This window comes from Leopardus geoffroyi, chromosome D3 (assembly GCF_018350155.1).
Source record: "Leopardus geoffroyi isolate Oge1 chromosome D3, O.geoffroyi_Oge1_pat1.0, whole genome shotgun sequence".
Taxonomy (NCBI): Eukaryota; Metazoa; Chordata; class Mammalia; order Carnivora; family Felidae; genus Leopardus; species Leopardus geoffroyi.
This window is the reverse complement of record NC_059339.1, coordinates 6,718,238-6,745,757: the sequence shown is the minus strand read 5'-3', so window position 1 is coordinate 6,745,757 and position 27,520 is coordinate 6,718,238. Positions and strand designations below refer to the sequence as shown.

General features: G+C 55.4%; 1 protein-coding gene across 15 annotated transcripts in view; it reads right to left on the bottom strand.

The window, feature by feature from the left end:
• The window catches only part of PITPNM2 (phosphatidylinositol transfer protein membrane associated 2), a 145,321-nt gene that overhangs the window by 77,971 nt on the left and 39,830 nt on the right, over positions 1-27,520 (bottom strand). Inside the window, exon 1 of one of the 15 annotated variants that reach the window (XM_045457856.1) lies at positions 23,055-23,398. The exons of 12 other annotated variants lie outside the window; for them this stretch is intronic. The gene's annotated coding sequence lies outside the window, so the exon portion shown is untranslated. Of the gene's footprint in view, positions 1-810; positions 1,352-2,776; positions 3,262-23,054; positions 23,399-27,520 lie in introns of those variants that run through there. 2 more of the 15 variants (XM_045457857.1, XM_045457858.1) reach the window with 2 other exon arrangements.

Sequence of the window (27,520 nt, the reverse complement as noted above, 5' to 3'; positions counted from 1 at the left end):
GAGCGGTTGGGAAGGGAGGCAGCTCTTTCCACGAGTGACCAGGAATGGTCTGTCTCACACAGGTAAGACACGGAGCTACAAAGCAATGCACCAAAGGGACAGCTGTACGATCGTATCAACACCAGGGGCCGTTCGTAGGAGATCACGTTACCGCAAGCACAGTGCCAACTGATACGCGCAGCCCCGATGGCAGACGGGAAAAACGTATCCGTGTGTGCGAGTGTGCACACGTGTGACTGTGTGCATGGGTGTGTGCACACGTGTGGCTGCGTGTATTGTGCACGCGGGGGGTGCGTGTGCACATGTGTGTGTGAATGTGTGGGGTGTGCATATGCATGACTGCCTGTGCGTGCAGGCAGTGTGAGTGTGCATGTGCATGAGTGTGGGGTGTGCGTGTACCTATGCGTGGCTGCATGCACGTGTGTATGAGTGTCAGGGACATCACAAGACAGACCGGGATTGTCAACGTTCACGAGCTTTTCTCCTGTTCACTTCCTTAAACCATTTGTGCCCGGAGATCAACAGCCACCACCAACGGATTTTCTCAAATCCGGGGGGTGGGGCGGGGATGGGGCGTCGGCTCAGCCTCCCAGGTGGACATGATACCAAGTCCTAGAATCCCCGACGCTGAGCCAGTGCCGCCACCCCTGCCTGGCACAGCCCGGGTGCCGGATGCCAGCACTCAGGGCAAAATAAAACCAATCTCCGCTTCAGAGCTTCGTGAGATCTGTGCGAACCACCAGGTTCCCCACCGCACCCTTCCCCGAGTCCCAGTGCTCCCCAGGAATGAAGGAAGAGAGAGTCGCTCACCGCCTGAAAGCCAGCCAACGGGTGATTGTTCCACTTTTCCTGGAACGAGCCTTCCACGCTTTCTCTGGCTGGAGCCCTCGGCAGCTGGGCTCCCACCTCTCCGACCTGCTCTCACACCCTCCGCCGCTCTTTACAAAGCTTTCAAGTAAGTCACTGCTACGTGCAATTACACTAAGAAAGGAGGCTGGCTCCTTGTGCCGGGGGACTGAGCGGGGAGGCTGGCACGAGGCACTCAGGATTCACTCGGGATGAAAGCAGGCGGGCTGGCGGAGGGGCGCTTCCCTCCTCCAACGCCAGCCCTGCTCTGCCATCCTTTCCGACTTTCGGGCTTGCTGGCCGCGCACACACATGCGTATCACCAAAGCAGCCCCCACCCTATGCACCCGGGAGACCCCAGGGCAGAGTCACCCCAGCTGCAGCATGCCGGGCCGGCCTCCGCGGGGAGGCTGAGCGAAGACAGAGCGGGTCGTTGCCCCTGGTGGGGCAGACCTTTTCTGTGTCACATCGGATTTTCCGTTCGCCGGCAAACCAAAAGCAAACCAGCACACTGCCTCCTGCCCGTCTCACGACTCATAAACTTATCAGAATTTACAGCCGACCAACTAGAGAGTCCAGACGCAGGTAATGTCATTAAGAAGCCTGCACAGCGCCCAGATGCCAGGAGGGGCTCAGTGACAGACTCCAGGCTCCAAGCAAAGGGAGGGCAAGACAGCACGGGCGTCTGCAGACTCGAGAGCATTCTCAGCCAGCCCAGCAGGAACCGACCTGATCATCAAAGGGGAGCCTCAAGAACTCAGCGTGCAGGGCAGCTTGGGAGGAACGTGGCTTTGGGAGCTATGCAAATGTAGTTTGAAGGGGTCCAGCCACAGAACCAGACCACAGAACCAGACCACAGAACCAGACGGGGAGCCCTGCCTCGGGCCGACATCATTAAGGCAATCTGTCAGAGAGGACACTGAAACAAAATACGTAATCCAGCCAGACGCCCAGGAGCCTCACTCTAAGACACATACTTGCCGTTTTAGCCCCCACTGCGGGCGCCACCTTCAGAGTCTGGGGTTGTTTCCCTCGTACCTGCACCAAACTTTGAAGAGCCCCTGGGAGTCAGATGGGCCACCTGCTTCTTCTCAGGCACCATTTAACCCGTGGCTTCTAAGAACTGGGTGCTAAATCCGTTCCCTTTGGGCCTCACTTTCCATCAACATAAAGATGCTCCAGTTGATGGAAGGGAGGTCTGTCCGTCTGTTCCCCGGGAGGCAGATGTAGAGGGGAGGGGGCTGCCCACCCTGGGGTGCAAATCTGGAGACTGCCTCGGGACCTCGGCAGTCCCCTCCAGGGGAGCCATTCAGAAGCCATCCTGAGCACCACGGCTGGAGATGGGGAACTGGGCAGCGTTCTTAAAACCCTGCCTGAACCAAACTCTGCGGAGGGACCGTCCCAAACAGACGGCCGTGCTGCCAGGAACCAGCCAGCAGATGATTCTCGCTACACAATCCTCTCGGAAATTCTTGGTTACGAGGACAAAACATTCCCCCACTGAACTCCATTTTCAGGTGAGAGACAACTAGGCAGAGAACCAAACCCTCCGAGGGCCACTTGGGAGCTCTGCCCCATCTGGGGCGCACGCGCGTGCCTCGAAACGTCCCCTCCTCTGGTCAGACCAGGTCCAGGAAAGCAGACCATCCATGCTGTGTAGCAATTACACGGGAAAATGGAAGTGCAACTCACAGCGGAGGCCCCAAGCACCAGGAAGCAGGAGCCAGGCTACTCACGGGTGCCCAGAAGGGGACCCCGTGCCCCCAACTCTGCCATGCCCCTTCCCAGCGGCGAGGTGGCCCATGCCTCTCCCTCCCCGTCTCCCTCCATCCCAGCTACTCGGAGAAAACAAGCAGCCCACGTGACCAGACAGAGCCTTCCTTGCTAATAAACCCGTCCTAAGGCTGTGACAGTTTTCGCAGAACATTACCTTTCAGGAGGAAAATGTAAGGAAGGGGGAGAGAGGGGACAGAGTGTGAGAGCTGGAGCTGCGCGCTGCAGGACCTGGGCCAAGGCTCGGCCCGCAGCCCCCCATGTCTGCGGAGGCCGGCCCAGCTCCCCATGCTGCCTGCCGGGCCTCAGGGAGCCGCCCCCGGCTTGCAGCTCCGCCGGCGACCCATGCCCGTGGCAGGAGCGCACCCCAAGCGTGGAGGTCCCCAGACGGAGGGACAGACAGACGCGGGAGTCCAGGGCTGGCGGGGACGCAGGAGGAAGGGAGGCCAGGAGGAAGGGGTGGGGAGAGGAGAGGGAGGGAGGGAAGAGGGAGAATTGGTTCTCTCTCCTCCACTGGGACCACTGAGCGAAGTTGCCATGGAGAAGGGGGAGCCGCTGGCAGAGCCTGAGGCGGGCGGAGGAGCCATATGCCAGAGGGAAGGCGTCAGCGGAGAGCCAATCCCCACCTTCTCCGGGCGCAGCCTCCCCCCGCCGGAGCCTCGGGCCCACGGGCGGCCCAGTGGGGCAAGGAGCCCTGTGCACCGGCAGGAGAAGGGGGCTGGGGCAGGAGCCTGGGGCTTTCTCACCGGGCTCCTTGCTCCATCACGCGCGGCCTGTGGAGAGCTGTGCCCTCATCTGAGGTCTCGCTGCCGGGCAGGCCACGGGGACGGAGACAGAGCCCCTCCAATGGCCTGGGCGACACCAGGGGCCCTGGCGTCTGGGGAGGCAGGGTGGACCTCCACCTGCCTCCCCATTTCTACAAATCAGAGTGGCCGAACCCCGAGTCTCGGGCCCCAGGAGCGTCAGCCACGTTGCCCACCCTGAGGAACAAGCGTGTCCCCTGCCGAGGGCTCTTTGGTCCAGGCCACCGATGCAGAGGTGGGTGGGGGGAGCTCAGCGGACACGTGCTCCCACCTGCCTGCTGTGGCCCTGCTGCTTCCGTGCAGAGCCCGACTCCAGGGCGGCTCCAGGGCGGGCCTTTGCCACTGGCTCACTCAGACTCCGGGCAGCAGAAATGGGGCTGGGGAGGGAGCCAGGAGGCCTGGCTTGGGGCCTCTGGTCTCCATTCCTTGCGACAAGGATGATAACCCCACCACCCTCTCCCAATCTGCATTCCCAGGCGCTGGGACGCCCCAGCGGCTGGGGACAGTGAGGGGCATGGGCACTGGGAAACACCACCACCTGAGGAACCCTCTCTCCACGGCAGGCATATCCCCCAACACCCCACCTCTCCTTGCTCCCCAACATCGACCAGCAAAGCCTGAAGCCAGCACAGAGGGCTTGGCCTCACTGTCCTGACACAGAAAAGATCAAAGGGTAGCCCATGCTGGAGTCCAGCGTGAAAGCCACAGCCTTGCAAACACTTTCTTTTCACAGTCTTTTCATTTATCTTTAAATTTATGTATTTATTATTTATTTATTTTTTTTTTAATTTTTTTTCAACGTTTATTTATTTTTGGGACAGAGAGAGACAGAGCATGAACGGGGGAGGGGCAGAGAGAGAGGGAGACACAGAATCCGAAGCAGGCTCCAGGCTCTGAGCCATCAGCCCAGAGCCCGACGCGGGGCTCGAACTCACGGACCGCGAGATCTTGACCTGAGCTGAAGTCGGACGCTTAACCGACTGCGCCACCCAGGCGCCCCTATTATTTATTTTTAAGTAAGTAAGCTCTAGGCCCAGCGAGGGGCTCACACTCACATCCCCGGGATCAAGAGTCGCACCTTCCACCGACAGAGCCGGCCAGGCGCCCCTCCCTTCAGTCTTTTCCCCTTGACCCTTTATTATGAAAATGTTCAGACACAGGGCAATGCTGTAACATATTATAGAGGACATCCCTACCCACACCACCTAGATTCTGCCATTCTGTGCCACTTCTTCAGGGTGGCAAAACGTACATAACCTACAATTTACCACTTTAGCCGTTCTAAAGTACGCAGTTCGGGGGCATGTGGTACGTTCACAATGCTGTGCAACCATCTCCATCTAGTTCCAGAACATTCTCATCACCCCAAGACCTGATACCATTCGCTTTCCCTTCCCCTTCCCCCGGCCCCTGGCAACCACCAATCTATTCTCTGCCTCTATGGACTCCTCTATTCTGGACATCCCACATAAACGGAATCGTACAGTGTGTGGCCTTTTGTGTCTGTGCCTCATTCCTGTGCGTAGTCCGCTGGATGGATACACCACATGCATTCATCTTTCGATGGACATGTGGGTTGTTTCCACCTTTTGGCTATTGCTTCCTCAATTTTTAAAGATGTTTATTTATTTATTTTGAGAGAGAGTGCAAGCATGCATGCGAGCAGGGGAGAGGCGACGGGGGGGGGGATAGAGAGAGAGAGAGAGAGAGAGAGAGAGAGAGAGAGAGAATCCCAAGCAGGGTTGGTTCTGTCAGTGCAGAGCCTGATGTGGGGCTTGACCCCACAAACTGTGAGATCATGACCTGAGCCGAAAGCAAGAGTTGGACACTTAACCCACGGAGCCACCCACGTGCCCCAGCTCTCTCACTTTTAGAAAGAGTTTTCGGGGGGCACCTGGGTGGCTCTGTGGGTTAAGCGTCCAACTTCGGCTCAGGTCATGATCTCACCGTTTGAGAGTTTGGGCCCTTGCATCAGGCTCGCTGCTGTCTGCAGAGCTCGTTTCAGATTCTCTGTCTCCCTCGCTCTCTGCCCATCTCTCTCTCTCTCTCAAAAATAAATAAAATATTAAAATGTATATATTTTACGGGGCACCTGGGTGGCTCAGTCGGTTGAGCATCGGACTTTGGCTCAGGTCATGACCTCACGGTTCGTGAGTTCGAGCCCCGGCTCAGAGCCTGGAGCCTGCTTCGGATTCTGTGTCTCCCTCTCCCTGACCCTCCCCTGCTTGTGCTCTGTCTCTTTCTCAAAAATGAATAAACATTTAAAAAAATAAATAAAATGTATATATTTTGAAAATAAAAATAAATGAATGAATAAAAAGAGTTTTTTGGAGACATCGCCGGAAGCCCCTGCTGAGGGATTTGGTCTCAAGGGTGCAGGCTGCGAGGCTCCTTTGCCTTTTCATTAAAGATCGCTCCCCACTAGGTAACAGAGCACAGGTGGCAGGGGTCCCAGTACACACCTGCGTGTGGCCAGCAGGTGGGCCTTTGGTCTCGTTGGTCCCGAGAAGCAGCTCTCTGGGCAACAGGACACATGAGCACAGCAACCCCACATCCGTGCTCTGCGACCTGATGGACCCAGGTTCTAGAACTCTCTGGCACCCACCGGCTCCATGACTAGCACGTCATTCTCTTCTCTGAGCCTCAGCTTTCTCATCTGTAAAATGGGGGCAACAATCGCCATCGTGGGGTTGCACCAGAAACAAGACGGGCACTACGCAGTAGAACTTTCCTCAAGGACGGACGTATTCTGCCCGTACTGTCCTGTATGGCTGTCACCAGCTCGTGCGGCTATTTACTACCTGACATGGGGCTCCTGTGACTGGGAAATGAAGCTTTTCATTTTACCTCACTTTAGTTTAAGATTAAAATTAAGTAGCCGTGTGGGGCTGGTGGTGACCACCCTAGACAGCCCTCAGGACTTGTTGAGAGGGGGCACCCAGCTCCACGGTCCTCCTCCTCCATCCGTCTCTCTCCCTACTTACCCCACACAGTCCCGGCAGTGGAGCCTGGCCCCTGAGGCCCCCTCTAAACAGACAGAGGGCAGGTGGTTGGCCTCTCAGGGAACAAAAGAGGGGCTGGCTGGGCAGTGGGCTCGGTGGACTCCATAATGACGCAGATCCGTGAACCGCTGCCCCTCTCTTGCCGCCCCTACTGGCCCCAGACCCCTATTCTAGAACCCCATCTCCTGCCGTTTCCCCCAGCAACTCCTAAGGTCATTCCTGGAATGTCTGGGCTACAGCTACAGGATTCGAACAGACCCTCCCCCAACTCCTACAAGTGGCAGCAGGGACCCCTGTGGGGACGCGCAGAAGGTCCCCGGTCCCGGGCTGGGCACCCACGGAGACCTTCCCATATGCACACAGCAGCTCTGGCAGATGCCGTCCGCCATCACAGAGTCTGGACTGGAATCCGGACCAGACTCCCATCCGACCTTCTCGCTTTGCAGAAGCAGAAACTCAGACCCCGATGGACAAGAGCATGGGCAAGGCAGGAAGAGTCGGGGCTGAAGCCCAGCCCCCGGCCCTGCCCAGTCTGCACGGGCCTCCTCAGAAGCGACTCTGGAAGGGCAGGAGGGCCCCACACCAGGGCAGGTCAAGGGCCCAGGGGCAGCTGTGTGCTTCCAGGAGTCTGTGCAGCTTCAAACGCCTGAACGGCAGAAACTGAAACCTAGCCAAGCCACCCCACTCCCGGCCCTGACCTACCCCAACCAGCCCACGCGGGGGAGGGAGAAGTGGCATTTGGGGAGTGGCAGGGAGGACTCAGAAAAAGTTGCCACAAAGAACCACAGCTCCTGGTGTGAGCCCATGAACAGGTGTGGGTCACCCAGAGCTGGGAAATGCTACCGAGGACAAGGAGCCCCAGCCTGTCCGCCCCCCGGCCCCCAGCAAAGCCTTCTCTTCGCTTCCCGAGTGTCTTCAGCCTCCCCCAACAGAAGGGCCACAGGCATCCGCCTCAAACCCGTGCCCCAAGTGGCCTGGTCTCACCCACTCAGACCCCACCCTGCCGGCCTCCCCAGCATCAGCACCCTCCTGCCCTGCGCGCAGAGCCCCCTCCCCTCCTGCGGCCTCCGCTCTGGGCCCCTTCTGAACCTTAACCCCAACCCAGCACCGGCCTGACCTTCCTCACTTACTGCACAGCTTGTGCCTTATTGAAGATTCCACCTACTTTTTCTTCTCCTTCTGTTTTTATTTTTTAAACTATGGTGAAATACAGGGGCACCTGGGGGGCTCGGTCGGTTAAGCGTCCGACTTTGGCTCAGGTCGTGATCTCACGGCTTGTGAGTCTGAGCCCCGCGTCGGGCTCTCTACTGTCAGCATGGAGCCCGCTTCAGATCCTCTGTCTCCCCCTCTCTCTATCCTTCCCCTGCTGGTTCTCTCTCTCTCTTAAAAATAAATTTTTAAAAACTGTGGTAAAATGCATAACATCAAATTTGCCATCTTAACCATTTTTAAGTGTCCAGTTCAGCCGCGTGAAGTACAGTCCCACTGTCGTGCAGCCGTCACCTCCACCCACTTCCAGATCCCCTTCATCTTGCACAACTGAGACTCTGTCCCCTTTTCACAGCAACTCCCCATTCCCGGTCCCCAGCCCCAAGCACCCACCCTTCTACTGTCTGTCCCTGTGGATCGGAGTCCTCTGGGTTTCTCATACAAGCGGAATGGTGCCGTATTTGCCCTTTTGTGTCTGGCTTCTCTCACTTAGCATGTCTTCAGATCCATCCATGGTGCAGCGTGTTCTTTTTTAAAAAACAAAAAAAAAGCCGTTTCTCCCCTTGGAACGGAGGTTCGGGGGGGGGGAGGGGGCAGGCTGTGGGTTGGTTGTATTCACTGCTGTCCCCCCAGGGCCTATAAGAACACCTGGTACCCAGCAGACACTGAACGCATCTTTCGAATGAATGAACGAATGAACGAACGAATGAACAAACGAATGAACGAATGCATGAGTAAAAACTTTGCGGAGGTGAGCCCACCCCTCCCCCCACTGCGGACCGGCTCCCACTCTCACCCTGGAGTCTCGCCCACCATCCGGAGGGGTGACCACACTCAGCACCACAGGACTCCCCCACTTGATGGGCTTTCTCCCCAGAGGTGGCATGTCTACGGAAGGATTAACAGGAACAGACAGAGTCCCCCTGCCACGGATGTGACTATGTGCTTTGAAGGCTCACAGTAGCTGGTTCTGAATGGGGAGGGAGGAGAGCGAGAGGTGAGTAAGGGCCTGGAGCATCCGATTCTGCCACTGGGGGTGGGGGGGAGGCGGGCACCCAGCAGGGCAGCTGTCTCTGGCATGGATTTAGGGGACCTGGGGTCCTCTGAGAGTCTGAGCCTCGCAACCTTGGTGGTCCCTTGCCTTTCACCTTCTCCACATCCTGCCTGCCTATTGATAGCCCCCTACTCCTGCAAACTCATTTACCTACGTTCTGGGCCAGACAACCTTGGAAAATGGGATTAGGCAGACCCCTCCGCATGCACAGCAAGCCTGAAGGGGTGACAGACAGTGCAAGGGGGTGCTCACCTCTTGCCAGATTTGGGGTGTCCCCAGGGCAGGAGACGTCTACCATAAGACAGGTGCCGGGAGCGTGTGGCTAGGCCTCCGTGCCCGGCTGAACCTCAGCCAGGTCACTGTGCTGGAAGACAGTGACCCCAGAAGTGCCCCAGACCAGGCCAGAGCCCCACCCCGCCCGGGGGGAAAACAAACAGATTGGGACAGTGGAAAAACAGCTGTACCTTTAAATTATTTGGCCCACAGATATGAAAAACATTTGCATGTTTTGAAGCTGTTTGCATGTTTGGTTATTTTTAGGGTGAACGCAGTTGCCTCTCCTTGGAACCGGATGGAGCCCAAGAGGCACGTAGTCCTTTTTCCCAGATGGGGGTCCTGGTCCCGTGTCCCTGGGAACGAGGGCTTGAGGAGGAGATCCCTGGGGCTCTTGGGCAACAGGGCTGCCACCAGGATGTGCCCCAGGGGCCAACGCAGGTCTGCTGGGACTTTTAAGATGTGTCACTGAGGACACGAGGACACGATGGCCACCCACCTGGGCCCAGAAAGAGCCCCCTGCCCCCACTCAGAGTACGATTTGAATGTGGGGAAGAAATCTCAGCGTTCTGCCTCCACCCATACCGGGCCCAGCTAATGGGAATGTTTTGCTGACATACTTCTAGAACAAGCAGCAATTAGAGCAGATTTTCTCTTTCATTCCCCCTCCCCAAAACAGGAATAAATCAGTTCTACCAATTTCCCAGCTAATGATTTCCTCCATTAAATTAAAAAGAAGAAGAAGAAAATGTTTTTTTAAATGGATTACCAGCCCTGTGCTTTCAGAGACCATGTGACCTGTCAGCCCCTCTTAAGTCCTGATACATCAAAGTCCCTTAATTAATTTTTAATAAATAAAAAAGTCATAGTCTGAGAAGCACTCCTCCCCCCGCCCTGCCCGCAGTCAGCCTGGCACACCGGGGTCAGGTCCAGTCTGGCTGTGGGAAGCCGGCTGAATCGGGTCAAAGGTGACCTGAGAGTCAGGGCCTGAGACCCATTTCACAGAAGGGAAAAATGAGCCTGAGTTGGGAAGTGCACGAGCACGTAACCTGGGACCCGCGGTGAGTGAATCTCCAGTGGTCATATGCTCCACGGAGGACGAAATGTGGGGTGGGAGCCTTGGTTTCAAGGTGTGCCCACCTGGAGAAGTGAAGACAGGTGAGGCCAGGGGCTGTGGAGCCCAAGCCTTCAGGGCGTAGGGACGAAGTGAGTTACTTTATCCAGGACCTGCCCTGCTCTTCCCCCTTTGTTTCTTGGTAACTCTGGGGACAGGGGCAGGCATGCAGTGCTAACACCCCACTTGTTTCTAAAAAGTCCACCCCCAGCAGCATGGGCGAACCTTGAAAGCATTATGTTAAGTGACAGTGGGCAGACACAAAAGGACAAATTCTTTAGGATTCCACTTCCAGGAGGTGCCTAGAATTGGCAGATTCGAGGAGACAGAAAGGAGAGGGGTGGTGATGGGGACAGGGGAATTGAGGATTAGTGCTCAATGGGGACACAATTTCTGTTTGGGAAAGAAAAGGTTTCTGGAGATGGATGGAAGAAGGAGGGCGGGGTGGAGGAAGGGAGGGAGGAAGGAAAGTGGGAGGGAAGGAAGGAAGGGAGGAAGGAAGGAAAGAAAGAAAGAAGGAAGGGAGGAGGTTGGGAGTGGTGGAGGGAGGCACAGAACGGAGCCCCGAGCAAGCAGTGCCAGAACTCCCGCCAGCTTCCGCAGCTCTGACATCAGGACTACGCGAGTCCCTAGAAGCCAGCGGTAAAGTTCTCAGAGCAGATCCCCTGGGGCAGCCCACAGCAGGGCTATACTGGCCTGGTTTCTCCTGAAGGTCTCCCATGTCAAGCCCAAGATCCACGTACTTAGTCCCATTCAGCCAGCTGCACTGGTCAGCACTGAGAGTGCATTAACTCCCTCAGAACGCGGCTGGGGTGCGGCAGGAGAGGAGTATCTCCGTGCCCGGCTCGGACGTCCCAGGAGCTCAGAGACCCAGGGGACACCCGAAAGCCCACACCCGCCAAGGGAGACATGGGAGTCCCCGCACATAGCTAAAGGGCAAGCTGTTTTCACCTCCTTCACAGAGGTGATTCGCTCCCCTCTGTGCCACTTCCTAAAGGCTATCTGCAAACCTCTTCAGTAACCACTGTGCTAGGTAGGCTCCTGCAGCACTGAATTTCTATCTGGTCTCCCGGGGCGTTACCAGTCCAGGGCGGCCAAAGCGAGCACTTAAAAACGTACATAGGGTACGTCACTCCTCCATCTCAAACCCTCCGGCAACTCTCTTCACACTTAGAATCGAGACCAGAGTCTCTACCATGACCTCCAAGTCTTCCAAGACTGGGCCCCTGACTGTCTCCCAGCACCTCTTCTGTCTCCTTTGGCTCCAGCCACCCTGGCTTCCCCACTGTTCCTCAAACTTGCCAAGCACACTACTACCTCAGGGCCTTTGCACCTGTCGTTCCTTCTTTCCCAGACATTATATGACTTGTTTCCTAAGTCTATGTAGGTTTCTACAGAGAGGTCCTCTCTGACTATGCTACCTAAAACCCCTACGACCCTATCCTGTCTCTCCACTCTATTCTCTTATTTTCCTTCCTGGCATTTTAGCATCGCCAAACAGTTTATCTTTTTCACTGCTCAATCTCCAGGATTCAGAACAATGTCTGGCATGCGAGTGCCGTTCAAAAGCTGCTGATGGCTTTAGAAGGCAAGGTGGGGGGGGGGGCATCTGGGTGGCTCAGTCAGTTAAGCATCCGACTTCAGCTTGGGTCATGATTTTGCAGTTTGTGAGTTCGAGCCCCACATCTGCTTCACTGCTGTCCGCAGAGCCTGCTTCAGATCCTCTGTCTCCCTCTCTCTGTCTCTCCCCTGCTCATTCTCTCTCTGTAAATAACCTTAAAAAAAAAAAAAAAAGGAAGCTGGCTGGCAGACAAGTGGTGGGAGCTTCTGGGGACTAATGATGTCCTGTTAGTTGGTCTGGAGTCAGTCTACACAATGTCATCAGCAATACACTTACTTAGTATTTGTACATTTTCTACATATTTGTTACAGCTCAATAAAAAGTGTTGCGCTTTTTTTTTTTAAATAAGCTCTGTTGAGTGAATTAATTAGGGATAACTAGACAATGAAATACGTACAACAAAGCTTTTTAAAGGCACATACGGGGACGCCTGGGTGGTTCAGTCGATTAAGTGCCTGACTTCAGCTCAGGTCATGATCAGCACAGAGCCCTCTGTCCCCCGCTCTCTCTGCCCCTACCCCACTTGCACACACACTCTCTCTCTCAAAAATAAATAAACATTTGGGGCTCTTGGGTGGCTCAGTTAAGTGTCTAACTCTTGGTTTTGGCTCAGGTCATGATCTCACGGTTTGTGGGTTCAAGCCCCACATCGGGCTCCATGCTGACCGTGTGGAGCCTGCTTGGGATTCTGATTCTCTCTGTCTCCCTCTCCTTCTGCCCCTCCCCTGCTTGCACACACTCTCTCTTTCAAAAAAAAAATAAATAAACTTTAAAAAAAATAAACAAACAAACATTAAGAAAAAAATTTAAAGGCACATAAAGTCAATAAGACAGAGCAGACCAAACCAAGTTGAACACAGCGGTCTCTCTCCTCATCCCACATGAAGTCACCTTACTTTTTCTGGAGACTGAGAAGGTAAGGGACAAGTCCTTCAGGACATGGCAGTCACCCGGACTTCAGTGAGGCATCTTACAGGGAATATCTAGGGTCCCTGTGTGCAAAGGTGGAGAAGCGTGAGGTTGTAAAACTGTCTCCACTCCCACCCGACCCCCAGGGCACTCTCTTAAAACTGGCCAGCCAGGTCAGTTTGTTTGCATGTTTTGTGCCAGCAGCAGGGGCATCACTGGCAGAGGCTGTAAGTGCACGTTGTCCTCAGGCCAGGGCAGTTCTTCTGACCCCCCAGCCAGTCTGGCTCCCACAAAGCAGGCCAACTGCACCCAGGCCTCCCTGCCCAGCCTGCACCTTCCTTGTCTTCTTTCTGTGGCCTTCTGACGTCCGGCCCACTTCCAAAGGGAGCCCTCGCCACCCTTGCCACCGGTCCAGAGCCCTGTCCCGCAAAGACCAGCAGCTGCCCTCGGTTCTCCGACGGGCCCAGGCCTTGCTCTCTGCAGACCAACCCGGGAAAAAGAGAACCACTCCAGTCCCAAGTGGTTTGTAAAACTGTGCCAAGGGAAGAGAAAGACAAGGAATGTTGGGGAGAAAGAAGACAAATTTTCCTCCCATCCTCAGACTGAAAAGTTCCAGAACATCCCTGCCTCGCCCTCAACAAAAGCACACATGCAAACGAAACCAGAGAAACCAGTGGGTCAGCCAGGGATCTGTGCACCAGGCTCCGTCCTCCTTTGCCTCCCTGTGCCCCGTCACCTCCCTGCCAGCCATCAAGCTCAGCCCAAGGACGGCAAGTTCTGTGTACTGGCAAAGCAGATGTCGTGACCTTTGCGTTCTGAATGTGACAAACCACAGTGCTCTGTGTAAAGGCCTTCCTGCCAGCCAACAGACCTGCAATTATGAGGGAGAGCCGACCAACGGGCACCTTTGTGGCCACTGGAAAGACGACGAGATTTGCCCCACGAACAGGGAACGCTTAGAGAAACATCAGAAAGGAAAGAGCACGTATGGCACTCTGTGTTGGGTGTCTACGGCTGGGTAACAAATTACCCCAAAACTGAGTTGTTTAAAACAATAAACGTTTAGGGGCGCCTGGGTGGCTCAGTCGGTTTAAGCTGACTGTGGCTCAGGTCATGATCTCACTGTTCATGAGTTCGAGCCCCACACTGGGCTTTATACTGACAGCATGAAGCCTGCTTGGGATTCTCTTTCCCTCTCTCTCTGCCATGCGTGCATATGAGTGCACGCTATCTCCCAAAATAGATAAACTTTGTAAAAAAATAATCATATGGGCCGCCTGGTTGGCTCAGTCGGTTAAGAGTCTGACTGTGGCTCAGGTCATGATCTCACCATTCGGGACTCTGAGCCCCACGTGGAGCCCTGCGCTGACAGCTCGGAGCCTGGAGCCTGCTTCGGATTCTGTGTCTCCCTCTCTCTCTCTCTGCCCCTCCCCTACTCATGCTCTGTCTCTCTCTGTCTCTCAAAAATAAATAAATGTTAAAAAAAATTAAAAAAAAAAAAACAATAAACGTTAGTTTCATACTGTTTCTGTGCCTCAAGACCCTAAGAGCGGTTCGGCTGGGTGGTTCGGGCTCCAGATCTCTCGGGAGGTCACTGCCAAGATGCTGACCAGGGTTGCAGTGACATCGGAAGCCCTGACTGGGGCCAGAAGAGCCACTCGTGAGGGAACTGACTCATGGGACCAAGAAGTTAGGGCTGGTTGTGGGCAAGAGGCCTCAGTTCCTCACTCTCCGGACCTCTCCGGACCTCTCCAGAGAGCGGCTGGCCGGTCCTCAGGACGTGGTGGCCGGCTTCCCAGAGCAAGAGATCCGCAGGAGAGGACGGCGCACGCCACACTGTGCCTTGGCCGGCCGTCACACTCCATCCTTTCCCCAACATCCCTGGGCTACACAGGTCAGCGGGGCTGTGACGGCAGGGGGCCACCGTGGACACTGATAAGTCCAGTCCCAGCCCATGTCCTTTTATCCTCAGGGCAGAGCTGGGAGGCCGGCTTGTCCCTCTTCTTTCCACAGATGTAGAAAGTGAAGCTCTGAGAGGCACTGTGTCCTGCCCGGGGACCCCAGGGGCCCCCCGCCAGGCAGCGGGGCCTCCAAAAGGAGTCCAAAGCCAGGCTGGTGGGGCCCCGCCACGTCCCCTCATCTCTGTGTTCCCACATTCGCAAAATAAGGTTAATCATGGTGCGGACTTGGTGGGATCGTTGGGAAGATGAGATGAGATCACGTGAGAGAAGCGTCCGGCATGGGCCCCGGGGGCTGGGCAACACTCACTAAACATCAGCAGCCGCTCTAATGGCTCACGAGACTCGAGACTCGTGTGTGACTCGAGGCCCCCTGCGGGAACCTGCCGGGACTCTTCGGAGCGGGGAGGACAGGCTGGCAGCTCGCTGGGGGGTGTGTGGCTGTAGGCACCCAGGAGGAAGGCTCCCGAGAAGCAGCACAGGGGCAGGCGGCTCACACGGTCACCCCCTCGCTGATGGGGCCGGGCCGCCAGCCACCAGCGGCCTTGGAGAAACAGCAAGGAGCGCCTCCTCACTCGGTCCTGCTCCTCACCTGCTCTGAGGTGCCTGACTTCACGGCAGGATCACCTTCCGCAGCCACTTCATTAGGAGACAGGCTTCCGGAAGCGCCCGAGTGATGCGTGACCCCGGGAACAGCCGCTCAGAGGCAGGACACAGGTGAAACACACGGCCTGAGAGCTGCCTTCTGTCTCTGAGAGAACAGAGGCGTCTCAGCTTTGCCCACTTTGTCCTCACCACCACAGAGGACAGGGAGGTTATCAAGTCCATAAATCTAACTTCTCCACATAGGGGTGGTGGTTCTCAATGCCGATGACCCTTCTCCCGCACAGGCCTGGGTGGGGGTGAGCGGGGGGCAGGGGGGACACAGAGGCCAGCGTCACCATCTGTTTAAGGCCCAAATGCAAGAAGTGCCTGCTGCCAAACAAACATAAGGGGCAGCCCTGCTGATATATTTTATTTATTTATTTTTTAAGACTTTATTTTTAAGGAATCTCTACACCCAACGCGGGGTTTCAAACTCACAGCCCCGAGATCAAGAGCTGTGTGCTCCACCGACTGAGATGGCCGGGTGCCTCGATTTTAAAAGACGGTGACATTACAACCCCCAGGCGGGGCCACCACCCAGAGCCTTCGGCTGTCAGACCCAGGAAGCCTCGCCCCACATCTCCACCAGCCTGCAATTCCTATGAAGACCAGCCCTCCTCCCTGGGCCACCCACTGTGCACAGGGGACTCCAGCCTTGGAGAGTAACAGCTGCCCCGATCCACTCACAAGCCGGGAGAACGCCCTGCACGGAGAAGCCCTCAGCCATCGCCCCCGCCTTGCAGGGCTGATGCGAGAGTGAAACTTAAAAAGCGCACAAAGGGGCGCCTGGGTGGCGCAGTCGGTTAAGCGTCCGACTTCAGCCAGGTCACGATCTCGCGGTCCGGGAGTTCGAGCCCCGCGTCGGGCTCTGGGCTGATGGCTCAGAGCCTGGAGCCTGTTTCCGATTCTGTGTCTCCCTCTCTCTCTGCCCCTCCCCCGTTCATGCTGTGTCTCTCTCTGTCCCAAAAATAAATAAACGTTGAAAAAAAAAAATTTAAAAAAAAAAAAAAAAAAGCGCACAAAGCGTCCAGCGGCGCCCGCCTCTGGGAGACGGTCCCGGAGCTGTTTCTCTGCGCCTCCTTGCCCTGCTGCTTAGTTTTGGACCCGGACGTGGCCCTACAGTAAAGCAGTTCGGTGGAGAATTCCTCCAGCCAGTGCTCTGCACTCACACTTGGGGGCGGGTGGAGCAGGCCCCACCTGCTACAGAATCTTCCCTGCGACCCCTGGACCCCTGGCTGTAACCTCCAGAACTCAGAACCAGCCACGGCTCGGGTGTGGCCTGCAAACAGCTGAGAGGTATGGTGCCTTTCAATCCAAGACTCTATTGTTCACAAAGCACAGCCTTAAACAGGAGGATTACTAGTCATTCTGTCTGAAAAGAGGAGACAATTAGAGCAAGATTCAACAAATGCTTAACTGCCCTCCCCTAATCCCTGGGTTGTGATCAATCAGGCAGGCTCTAACCTGGGCTCCTTCTAGATCTGCCCGCAAGGCTCCCTGAGGCAGTAGAGGCCACCTCAAAGCAAGGCCTCGGGACATACACGCTCCAGGGTGCCAGCCGTGGGACCCAGGCCTCCTTCAGAGAGACCACCGTCTTGGCTGAGGCAGAGTATGTCCCTGTCTCACATGGAAACAGGAAAGAAAAGTCACCAGGAAACCTGAAACGGGCACTCTTGCTCCTGGTCTCCTAATTCTTCCCTCTCCCTCCCGGGCGGCTGCTCAGGGAAAGGACACCCTCCACCCTCGGGCGCCCCTCTTGGAAGCCACAGTTTGTGCTGTTCACATTCTCTACTCAGTGTTCCCCTGATCCCCTCGGCAGCTCAGAACTCTGCTTGAGATGGAAAATCACCCTTTAATAATGGCAAAAGGGGGGCGCCTGGGTGGCTCAGTCGGTTGAGTGTCTGACTCTTGATTTTGGCTCAGGTCATGATTCCAGGGTCATGGGATCGAGTTCTCCACTGGCCATGGAGCCTGCTTAAGATCCTCTCTCTCCCTCTCTCTCAGAGTGCCTGAGGGGCTCAGTTAGTTAAACATCTGACTTGATTTCAGCTTGGGTCATGATCTCATGGTTCGTGGGTTTGAGCCCCGTGTTGGGCTCTGAACTGACAGGAGCCTCCTTAGGATCCTCTCTCTCTCTCTCTCTGCCCCTCCCCGGCTCTTTCTCTCAAAATGAATAAATAAACTTAAAAAAAAAAAAGGATTCTTGGGGTGCTTGGGTAGCTCCGTGGGTAAAGCACCCAACTTCAGCTTGGGTCATGACCTCACAGCTTGTGAGTTCAAGCCCCTCGTCGGGCTCTGTGCTAACAGCTCAGAGCCTGGAACCTGTTTCCGATTCTGTGTCCCTCTCTCACTCTGTCCCCTCTCCTGTTTGTGCTCTGTCTCTCTCTCTCAAGAATAAATAAAACATTTTTTAAAAATTAAAAAAAAAAAGGATTCTCTCTCTCTCTCTCTCTCTCTCTCTCCCCCTCTCCCCCTCTGCCCATATCCCTTGCTTGCTCTCTTACTCTCTCTCTTGAAAAATAAAAATCAGGCCGCCTGGGTGGCTCAGTTGGTTAAGCGTCCAACTCTGGCTCAGGTCATGATCTCATGGTCTGTGGGTTCAAGCCCAGCACCAGGCTCTGTGCTGACAGCTCAGAGCCCAGAGCCTGCTTCGGATTCGGTGTCTCCCTCTCTCTCTGCCCCTCCCGCACTTGCAGTCTGTCTCTATCTCTCAAAAATGAATAAAAATTTTTTAAAAATTAAAAATAAATAAAAATAAAAAATAAAAATGGAAACCCAAAATGTGGTCCATCCATACAATGGGTATTGTTCTGCCTTAAAAAAGAATGAAACACTAACACATGCTACAACATGAATAAACTTGGAAATATGACACTCAGGGAAAGAAGCTGGTCACAAAAGGCCACATAGTGTATGATTCCATTATATGAGATGTCCGGAGCAGGCAAATCCATGGAGGCAGAAAACAGATGAATGGCTGCCAGGGGCTGGGGTTCAGGGAGCAACAGGGGGAGGTGTCTAGGAGTGATGAAAATGTCCTAAAACTCATCGTGGCAATGATTACAGACATCCGGCAATATACAGTTCCCCTTGAACAACACAGGGCTTATGGGGCTCCCCCCACCCCGAGTGATTGAGGATCTGTGTATAACTTTTGACTCTCCAGAAACGTAACTACTAACAGCCTACTGTTGACCACAGACTGACCGATATCACAGTCCATTAACACGTATTTGGTATATGTTCTATGTATTAATAAATACTGTATTCTTACAATAAAGGAAGCCAGTGAAAAAACAAATTACTAAGAAATTCAGAAGAGGAAATACATTTACAGACCTGTCCCAAATCTATTGAAAAAAATCCATGTATAAGTGGACAGTTCAAACCTGTGATGTTCAAGGGTCAATTGTACTAAAAACCATTGAATTTGCACACTTTAAATGGGTGAATTGTAGGGGATGTGAATTGTATCTCCATAAAGCCGTTATTTAAAATATGCAAAAATGGGGCCCCTGGGTGGCTCAATCGGTTGAGCATCCGACTTCGGCTCAGGTCGTGATCTCATGGTTTGTGAGTTTGAGCCCTGCATCCGGCTCTCTGCTGACAGCTCAGATCTGCTTTGGATCCTCTGTCCCCCTCTCTGCCCCTTCCCTGCTCGCTCTCTGTCTCTCTCAAAAATAAACATTAAAAAAATATTTAAGAAAGTAAATAAATAAAAATAAAACATGCAAAAATCAGACTAGTATTCGTTAACAACTGATGGAAGAGGCTCTTAAGAGGAGGCTCGCTCTGCCCCCAAGCCTTGCCCCCTGTCCATCACTCCGCAGCCCCCTCACCAGTGTGACCACAGCTCAGGGGATCGTCAGTCCCTCCGGGGCCAGCACTGGGAGGGAAAACAAGGAGACGTGGCTCTCCTCACCCAGCCACCCCCGGGAACCGGAGAACAGGCGGTAGTGACCCTGGCCCTGGGCTGCTCCCAGTTTTTTTTTAATGTTTATTTATTTTAGACAGAGAGAGAGAGAGAGAGAGAGAAAACGAGCGGGGGAGGGAAATAGAGAGGGAGACACAGAATCCGAAGCAGGCTCCAGGCTCTGAGCTGTCAGCGCAGAGCCTGACGCGGGGCTCAAACTTGTGAACCGCAAGATCATGACCTGAGCCAAAGTCGGATGCTTAACCGACTGAGCCACCCAGGTGCCCCTGCTGCTCCCCATCTTTAAAGTTCCCAACCCTGAGACCAAAGGCAACAACACATTGACCTCCAGCTGGCTTGTGGGCGAACAGGGTCTGACTACAGGTGGCCGTGCCTCTCTCACCTCTGCTAAACCAACAGCAGCCACAGACAGCAGTGGTGACGCCTGATGCCAAGAGGAGTGAAAAGTGTGTATTATTCTGGGGCAGGGGCCAGGCACCCTGGACAAGCCCCCCTCCCCCAACGCCCACCCACCAGCACCAGCTGGGGGACAGTGGCCAGAGAAGACCGGGGTCCACGGTGAGGAATCCGGAGTTTGCAGAGGCAGAGCCGAACCCCGTCGGCACCTGGTCATCTCAAGGACAAAGCCTGCGACCCTGGCCAGAGACTGCGGCTGGCCCAGTGCAGACGGGGAGGACGTGAAAGCCTGGTCGGGGCGAGTGCACCCCAAAACACTGTCGAACAGGCCAGGTTTCACCCCGCCGCATGCGGCGGCTGCCTCTGCCCACATTACAAGCTTTCTACGGAGCCAGGTGACTTCTTTCAGGAGCGCTTATCTCATTTCAGCCTTGCCAACCCAGGCCGACCCTACGTCCCGAGGGGGCCATCTCAGCTCAGGTGACCCATGAGGGGAACGGAGCTGAGGGGGCACAGGGAAGCCGCTCAGGCCTCTCCGAGCACTTCCCTGGGCCTCGCTTCTGCGTCTGTGCCACCGCCATCTCCTTCAAAGGGCAGCTGAAAAGGGCAGGTAAGGCAACCGACTCACATCAGTTAGCTCGCCTGCCCGGATGCGCTTTCTTTCACCCTCCCTCAAACTCTAGGAGGTGACATTCCCGTTTTGCAGAGTCTGACTGATAAGGCTCCCAGGGTGACAGCACCCAGGTTGTCTCTAAGGCTCAGGACCGCAGCCCGGCGCTGGCCTGCCTTCCAGGCCACACGAGCCGGGCACAGACCACCTGCTCTGCTCGGCTCAGGAGGCCTAACAGGAAGCAGGTGGGTGAGGGAGCAGGGTTGGGCCAGGTCCACCAGCAAGGGCTGGATGGCCGCAGGGCAGGGGACAAGGCAAGACAGAGAGGGTCCAGGAGCACCTCTGGGGGTCCCCAAGGGCCAAGCAAGGGCCCTCAGCTTTCCATCTTCCTGGGCCTGCAAGGAAGTGCCTTCCACAGGTGCCAGGACAGACCCGAGAGGGCCCGGTGGGTCTGGGCGCGGCCCTGGGAAAGCCCAGGCTCTTGCTGCTGCGTCCCTTGGGTGCCTCTGAACGCATGTCCCTTCACCCAGCCTCCTCAGGGATCAGTTTCCCTATGATCTTGTGATATAATAAAAAATACATATTTGGTCTTTGCTTCCTTTTCTGGCCTCCGCAGAGCTCCTAAAACTCCTGTGATTTCCTGAATGACAAGAGTGTCTTCTGTATGCTAATGAGCTGGGGGCTGAGCTCCCCAGAGGAAGCCCCAGTGACCAGCCCCTACCCACCCCTTCCCCTACCCCCAGGAGGGGAGAAGGGGCTAGAGACTGAACTAACCACAGTGACAACGATGTAATCATCTGTGCATAAAAATCCCAAACAATGGGTTCAGAGAGCCTCCAGGCTGACATCTGGAAGGGTGGCACTCTCCGAATCCACAGGGACAGAAGCTCCTGAGGTGTGGAGCCTTCCGGACCTCACCTCGCATGCCTCTTCATCGGGCTGTTCATCTGTGTCCTTTATCACACCCTTTATAATAAACCACCAAACATCAGCAAACGTTTCCTGAGTTCTGCGAACCATTCTAGCAAATGATCCAACCGGAGGCGGAGAGAGGGGTGTATGGGAAGCCCGCCTTTGTAGCCAGATTGGACAGAAGAGCCGGGAACCCAGGACCCGTCACTTGGGATTGAAAGGCATCTGAAATGGAAGGCAGTTGTGGGACCGAGCCTTTAACCCATGGGGTCTGTGCCAACTGGGGGGCGCTAGTGTAAGAGTGGAACGGACACAGAGGACGCACAGCTGGTGTCCACGGAGAACCGGAGAACTGCTTGGCGTGAAGGACCCACACGTTTTGTGTCAGAGGCGTTGCTGAGGAGAGAAACGACTTCCTTCCGGGCCCCATCAGAGAAATGGAGGCCCGGCCTTGCGTGGCCTTTGGGAGTGTCCTGGCTCTGATCTTCTCGGTCCCTGCAGACAGACAGCAGGGCTCCAGAGCAGCATGGGACCTCTGACTCACGTACTCAGAGTCAACATCACACCCTCTCCCCGAAGGCAGGGTCAGGGCCACACAAATCTCTCCTTTCTTCTATCAAAATACACCCGCAGAATCGTAAATACACGAAAATATTTACATGACCAGATTAACTTCTGGGTCCTGTGGCTCGCTTAAGCAAACATGTTTATCTTTTTGTCAAACAACACTTTAGAGATACTTCTCTTTTGGGGTGCTAGACTCACTCAGCACTAGGGTAAGGAGGGGAGAGCAGTGGCAGAGGGGGAGAGGATGCTGAGAGCCACACGTTGACATCTCTTTATAGCCAGCTGACTCAGGGTTACAGGGAAGCCCAGGTCAAGGGCTGAGACCCTTGGGGGTCAGTTATCTTGGCTCCAGACCCGGGTCACTGGCAGGGGGCCAAGCCTGCTGGACAAAGTCACCCCTCTGGTGACAAGGGGAGCCGATGGTGGCTTCACGCCGGGCGTCTGCGGACCGCAGCTCAGCACTGCCATCTTGAGAAATCCCACTTTCTCGGGCGTGCACCCACACGCGTACGTCCCGGTTTCACAGGCTCAGTTAAAAACAAAAAAAAATCTTTCAGGTATGCACTCGACAAAGCAAGATATCGGGACGCTGCCATCAGCCTGCCCCCTCCTCCCCCCGCCTCCGACCTGTCATCCACATGAAGCCAGATGAAGCCCTTTTCTGATATTCCCGGGATAAAAGCCCCTCCACGCTCCCCTCAGCGCTCAAGAGGACATCCACGCTCCTTAAGCAGCACACGACCACCCACACACCTGGCTCCTTCCCTCCACCCTGCCTGGCCTCCCAGCACACCCCCTAACCAGACTCACAGTGGGACCCACCGTGCCTCCATGCCTTTACGTAGGCTGTTCCTTCTGCAGGGAAGGCCCTCCCCGCTTATGCCGACCGCACCTCAGCTGTGGGGTGAACTTGGCATTGCATGGGGTCAATGCAAGTACCAGCACCCGAGACCTTCCTCCCTGGGCTCCCTGCCCCATCCCCACAGGCGTGTAGCACCATCACCACCATGGGCAGACCCTGTCCCGTCCAGTGTCCAATGAGCTCCTGAGAGTGGGGGTTCATCAGACAGTTCATCTCAGCTCCCTGCCCACACTCGGGGTTAAAGCCACCAGCTCTAGGATCTCTAGGATAACCGTGGGGCAGGGGCATAGCCCCTTCTCCTCTGCAGGCCTGGCCACACCCCCACGCAGCAGCTGCCCACTCCCCATGTGCAGGCAGCAAGCACGCGGGCAGGGTCTATGCAGGCAGTGTTACTAAGTGTGACTTCTTCCCCGCACCGGCTCTTCTCGCACACTCCAGCTCTCAGCCTTTGTTGGCCAAGGCCACAGGGGGCGAGCGGGCTCACGGGAAGCCGCGTCCCTGGCTCGGTGGTTGCACAGAAACAATATTTTATTCACGGGGAGCTCACAGGATTCTTGCCAGCTTACCGACTACTCTCCTCGTCCATGAGAAGTAGCTCTCGGGCACACGTCCTGTTCCTCACTCTACGCCAGCCCCAGCTACCTGCTCCCGCCCAGGAGGAGGCAGCGGGGAAATGGGCAGGAAGGAAGACAAGAGAGAGGAAGGGAAAGGGCCAGGGAGCGACTGGACCCCTCCCCTGCAACGCCAGCCTAAACAAGGGTCACTCCCTCAACTGAGCAGTGAGGACAGGGGAAGCAGAAGATAAACAAAGCTGTGCTCTTGTCAGGAGGGTGGATCCAGGCAGGGAGGAAGCAGAAGAGGAGACAGGCATGAGGCTTGAGAAAGCCACGTTGCCGCCCGGGGCCCCAGAACCACCTAAGGCCCAGCCCTTGTCTGCGGGCAGCCCTGCAACAGGAACCAGGCCTTGGGGAGACTGAGCTGAGGAGAGGAGCTGAACCAGACCACGGTTCTTAGCACAACATCCTGTCCCTCCGCGTAGCTGTCCCTAGGACTCCCGCGGGGGCCACTGGCCGTTCCCCTTTGCAAGCTACTCTAAGGAGCGCTACGGGGGAGCGACTCCCAGCAACCAGCCCATCTGCACGAGGTCCCGACACACCTGCATCCTCCCCTCTCCCTCCTCTGCCCCCCGGGGCCCCCAGGCACACGTGGGCTTTGGGACGGAGTCGGCAAGGAAATCTGTCTTTCCACACACGGCTGGTGGCGGCGTGGCTGGGGGGGTGTTCTAGCAGACTTATTTATAGCCAAGTACCCCGTCCGCACACTCTCCAGTACTGCCTGCCTGCTTGCCTGCCACTGGGGCTTTTCAATCCGTGTCTATATTTATCCCCCGAAGCCGTTGGGATAATGGTGAAGCCAGAAATAGCCTTGAAGACATTCACGTGAAGATGATGGGCAGGTCCCCAGCTCCCAGGCTGACCTCACCCCCCGCATCTGCTGCTTGGCAGTGGGTAACAGGGAACAGCTGGATGGGCCGGCAAGGCAGCTGAAGCCAGATGGGAACAACATAATCCCTCTTTCCCTGCCGGCCACGGCCCTCTGTAGTGGTGCGGTGGACGAGTACGGAACAATACATCTCAGCTGCCGGGCTACAGGGAGACCAAAAGTGACGTGATCTCCTGATGGACGTCAGCGTGTTAATCAGCTCAGAGACAGAACGGAGACTCAAAGGGAGCGGGCAGGAGGGCTCTGCAGGTTCCCGGACACGCGCTCACAAAAAAGCAGGTCACCCATGCACCAAGGTTGCAGGGACACGCCCTCCCGCCTCGCCCCCTCCCACCTGGACACAGGCGCTCAGCTCACAGTGGAAGTATGTGCACGGTCTCCAGCTTACCCAGCCACTCTCCACCTCCTGGAAGGGAGGACAGTTCGGAGACAGCTGGCTGGGCAGGGAAGAAGAGCCGGCACCTTAGGGGAACCGGTGGGCTTTTCCTGGTCCTTAGTTTCAGCATCCTGGAATAAGTCACCTTCTGGGATAGGGGACAGGCACTCATTGGAGCACCTGATGTATTAATAGAGGAAGGAACAGAGTGCAGCTGGAATAGAGAGAAGGCACCAGCTGATAGCCTGATGGGGAAGATTTCATAGAAGAGGGGGCATTTTGGTTGGGCTTTGAAGGATGCATAGGAGTTTACCAGGAGAGAAGGGGGAAAGGCACAGGGAGTATCATGAGCCAATGATTTAGTACTCAAAGTGCATGGTCTGACTGGGGAATGGCAGTGGTAGGAGTGCAGGGTCAAGGGTGGTGAGATGGAGTCGGACGAAGAAGGGCTGGGCCCCATCACAGATCTCAGGAGCAGAGCCTTTGAGCAAATGGGATGGAGGAGACTCACTCAGCATCCTTGTGGCTGTATCTGTGGCCTGGGTGGGGCGTTCTCCTACAGGACCTCTGGGCTGGTCCCTGACACAGTATGGATCTTTAGCCCTTTAGCTAAAGACCCAGTATGGATCTTTAGCCCCTGGGAGACCTACCCTCTCCCTCCTTCCCAGTAGGAGCCCTCGCCCATTCTGGCCCAACTCTCCATGTCTGTCAGTATTTTTTAAAATGTGGGGGCGGGGCCTGGGTGGCTCAGTCAGTTAAGTGTCCAACTTCGGCTCAGGTCATGATCTCGAGGTGGGTGAGTTCGAGCCCCGAGTTGCGCTCTGTGCTGACAGCTCAGTGCCTGGAGCCTGCTTGGATTCTGTGTCTCCCTCTCTGCCCCTCCCCCACTTGTTCTCGTTCTCTCTCTCTCTCAAAAATAAACATTAAAAAAGGTTTTTTTTAATGTGCACTGTAAAATGGGACAGCTGCTTTGGAAAAGCCTGCAGCTCCTCAAAATGTTAAAGATTGAGTTACCATATGACCCAGCAATTCCGCTCCCCAGTACATACTCAGGAGGAATGAAACAGAAGTCCACACAAACGCTTGTACGTGAATGTTCACAGCAGCGTTATTTGTAATAGCCAAAAATAAAAGCGAAGCACGGATAAATCCTGAAAGACGATGCTGAGTGAAAGAAGCTGGTCACTCAAGGCCAAATAGTGTATGATCCCATTACACGAAATGTCCCAAACAGGCAAATCCATAGGGACAGAAAGCAGATTAGTGGCTGCCAGGGGGTGGGGGAAGGGGAGTGACAGCAAAGGAGTACGGGTTTCTTTTTGGAGTGATAAAAATGTTCCAAAAACCTCTGATGGTTGCGTAAGTCTGCAAATATATGAAATATCACTGAATTGTACACTTTAAATGGGGGAATTGTATGCTCCATAAATTATATTTCGGTCCAGCTGCTTGCTAAAAAATCACCAAGCAGTACAAAACCAGAAGCGTACAAGCCCAGCATGCTCAGGGAGACAGAGCAGGGGGAGTCCCTCCTGCCTAGGGCGGGGGCAGGCTGGGCAGGCTTGGTGGCCACACTGTGGCATTCCGCTGGCTGTTCACGTCCCCAGCCAGGCCTGTCCCCAGCTTCCTGTGTCATACACAGAGCTTAGGAGCTGGCACGGCATGGGCCATTCTGGTGTAAAAGAGGGGACTCAGGCCGTCTCATCTGGGGCAGGTGCATCCTTAAACACCCTCCTTCACACTCTGCCTCCACAGCTCCAAGGGTCCCCAGCCCCAGGAGCCTTTCCTGACCTCACAGACAGAAGGAACCATTCGCTCATGTGCTCCGAACCCCACACAGATCTGGATCAGAGAGCTCTGCCAACTAGGGGCACAGCTACCGGTCCCTAGGCAGCTGTAAGCCCTGGGATCTATAGTCAACTCTGCTTGTTTGTGTTAGGCAAGGAACTTGTGTGTATTAAGCACCTACTAAGTGCCAGGCACCATGTGAGATGCTCTACACTGGCTTTCTCATTTGCTTTCTTTCCTCCCGTCAGTCCTTTCAAATCTAGGCCATCTTTGTGAAATGCTTTAGTGGTTGAAGAAAACATGTCCCTGACCTCAGATATCCCCTTGTGGCAGGAGTAGAGCGCGGGTCATGGGATGGGCTGGCCCTGGGGCAACTCATGCTGTAAGAGATGTCCCTCCTGCTGAGATGCCGTCTTATCTCATCCTCGCCCACTTGGTTCCACTTAATAAATTCATTCACAACAAAGCACCAGGGAGTGAGTGCACCATATTTCCCAAGAGTATCTGTAACTTGAAAAGGGGGCATTTTGGTTGGGCTTTGAAGGACGCACAGGAGTTTACCAGATGGAGAAGGGGGAAAGGCACAGGAAACAGCACGAGCCGATGGCTTTAGTACTCAAAGTGCATGGCCTAGGGGCGCCTGGGTGGCGCAGTCGGTTAAGCCTCCGACTTCAGCCAGGTCACGATCTCGCGGTCCGTGAGTTCGAGCCCCGCGTCAGGCTCTGGGCTGATGGCTCAGAGCCTGGAGCCTGCTTCTGGTTCTGTGTCTCCCTCTCTCTCTGCCCCTCCCCCGTTCATGCTCTGTCTCTCTCTGTCCCAAAAATAAATAAACGTTGAAAGTGCATGGCCTAGAAGGGCAAAGCTCATCTAGAGGGAAGAGGGGAGGCATGGTTCTCCCCCGTCAAAGCACAACTTGGATTTATTTTTACCTCTGGCACATAGCACAGCTCAGGCACACAGAAGGTATTTAATACATGTGAGATCAATGACGGCCCAACCTAAGGCCATGCCTCCCATCTGGGAACCCACCTCCCAGAAAGCTGCTCGATGAGAACAAGCCGACAAACCCCCTTTTCTCAGGGAGACTGAGCCCAGAGGGGAGGTGTGAATCCTGAAACCCACCACCGATCTGTGGGCACAGCACCCAACCTCAGTTGTCCTAGACAAGGGGTCTACACATGAGAAGCACCACAGGAATGAAATCCCCTGTCAAGCCATGTCAGCCCAGGGCAGACAGGCCCAGAGACAGGCTGCAGCCCACCGTAGGGAAGGAAGGGACTCAACAGCTTGTGCCTGGTTTCCTTGCTGTCCTTGCACCTCCTCTGGCCTCTGAGGACGACGCCAACAGAAGGACAGAGGCTGGCT